General features: G+C 34.2%; 1 pseudogene; it reads left to right on the forward strand.

The window, feature by feature from the left end:
* Nucleotides 1–1173, forward strand: part of LOC103588047 — a 40651-nt pseudogene extending 39478 nt beyond the window's left edge.
* Nucleotides 1174–2495: the final 1322 nt, after the last annotated feature.

Raw genomic sequence — 2495 nt, forward strand, 5'->3', positions numbered from 1 at the left:
TCTCTTTTCAGGTGTCAATATTATTACCGTGTTGTATATAAAAAAAAGTAAAGAGACTAAATGCCCATCAACAAGAAAGTTGGTCTGTATTAGAGTCTCTGAACACTCTTACAAATATGGATGTTTGATCCCCACACCGGACCTTCTGGATCTGAATAATAGAAGATGGACGTTGGCGACAGGAAAATTACCAAACTTCACTGGTGACCCTAATATAAACTGGAATCTGCTACTTAGTGCACTACATTAGCTCATGATAAATTCATGCAAAGGAATACCATCAAAAAGAGTAATGCAGATCCATATGAACTGACATTGATAAATGTCCATAATATGTTCAGTGAAGAGGGCAGGTTAAAGAATAATAGGTTTGCCTTTTGGTTCTCTTGCGGTTGGCAAGAACAAGTGCCTTACAAAAGGTGACAAAAAGGGAGCCAAGAAAAAAGTGGTTGGCCTGTTTTCTAAGAAACAATATAATGTGAAAGCACCTGCTATGTTCAATATAAGAAATATTGGAAAAACACTAGTTACCAGGACTCAAGGAACCAAAATTGCATCCAATGGCCTCAAGGGTTGTGTGTGTGCAGCAAACCCTGCTGATATGCAGAATGGTCAAGTTGCATTTAGGAAATTCAAGCTGATTACTGAGTGTGCTCAGGGAAAATACTTCCTGACTAAATTCCATGGCATGAACCTTACCTGTGAGAAAATGTGTTCCATGGTCAAAACATGGCAGACCATGATTGCAGCTCATGTTGTCAAGACTACCAATGGTTATTTGTGTCATCTGTTCTGTGTTGGTTTTACTAAAAAAACACAACAATCAGATACAGAAGATCTCTTACAGTCAGCACCAACAGTTTTGCCAAATCTGCAAGAAGATGATGGAAATCATGACCTGAGAGATGCAGACAAATGACTCGAAAGAAGTGGCCAATAAATTGATTCCAGACAGCATTGGAAAATGTAAAAAAGGCTTGCCAATCTATTTATCCTCTCCATGATGTCTTTGATAGAAGAGTGAAAATGCTGAAGAAGCCCAGGTTTGAATTGGGAAAACTTATGAAGCTTCATGGTGAAGGTAGTAGTTTTGGAAAAGCTACTAAAGATGAGACAGGTGCTAAAGTTGAATGAGCTGATGGATATGAAACACCAGTCCAAGAATTTGTTTAGAATTCAGACTTTTAATAGTGATGAATAAAAAGTCCTATTTGTGAAAAATAAATAATAGGTTTATGATGATTTCATTTATTTTATAATATATATCATATATGTAATAAATAATACAGTCATATGTTGCTTAAGGATGGGATATGTACTGAGAAATGTGTCATCAGCTGATTTTGTCATGCAGACATCATAGAGTTTATTTACACAAATCTAGAGTGTATAGACTACAACACACCTAGGCCATATGGTATACCCTATCGCTCCTAGTGAGTAATGCTTTGTGCTACAATGTTATGATGGCTANGGTTTATGATGATTTCATTTATTTTATAATATATATCATATATGTAATAAATAATACAGTCGTATGTTGCTTAAGGATGGGATATGTACTGAGAAATGTGTCATCAGCTGATTTTGTCATGCAGACATCATAGACTTTATTTACACAAACCTAGAATGTATAGACTACAACACACCTAGGCAATATGGTATACCCTATCGCTCCTAGTGAGTAATGCTTTGTGCTACAATGTTATGATGGCTACAAGGTCACTTAGGTGATAAGAATTTTTTGGCTCCATTCTAATCTTATTTTTATTTGGCTCCATTCTAATCTTATGGGACCACTATCAGTCATTGACTGAAGCATTATATTTTGGCCCATGTCTGTATATAATACATGCAATATTTAGCATATTATGTAATATATATGTATTTAAATATAATATCTGAAAGAATATAGAGCCGGTGTTCTTCAGTGGTATAAGGGACTTCCGCTTTCTGCTCAATATATTTTTGTTTTTGAATTTTTATAATGAGTGTACTGTGAGCTATGCATTATTGGAGAAAATGTTAAAATAAGAAACTGCTTAGGAGTTTCTGTCCTTAGACGACAACGTCAGAGAAGCTTCTGAGGATGATTAAATTAACTAATACCATTTAAGTAATTTACCACTGTGAAAAATGTTTTATTCATCTCCTTCCTGAGCTTACTCTTTTCAAACATTCTACATTACAGATAGCACATGTTTAACTTATCTTGTAAATTAACCTCTTCATCTAGAACAGTTTCATGTTTATTGCCTAGCTTTATATTATTACCTGACTTTTGTCTTATTTGTCTTGTTTGGCTGATTTAGCAATATATTGTATCTGATTTTTTTAAATTACACATTATACCAAATTCTTTTGACAGGTAGACAGAATATTACTATAGAGTCATATCAACAAAAATTTAACTTCGTATGCCTAGGTACATTTTTCTATATCTCTCTCAAACTGTAAGCTATAAATCATGTGACTTTTCATTAATCATGTGACTT

The sequence above is a fragment of the Galeopterus variegatus genome, unplaced genomic scaffold (assembly GCF_000696425.1).
Source record: "Galeopterus variegatus unplaced genomic scaffold, G_variegatus-3.0.2 Scaffold520, whole genome shotgun sequence".
NCBI classification, from domain to species: Eukaryota; Metazoa; Chordata; class Mammalia; order Dermoptera; family Cynocephalidae; genus Galeopterus; species Galeopterus variegatus.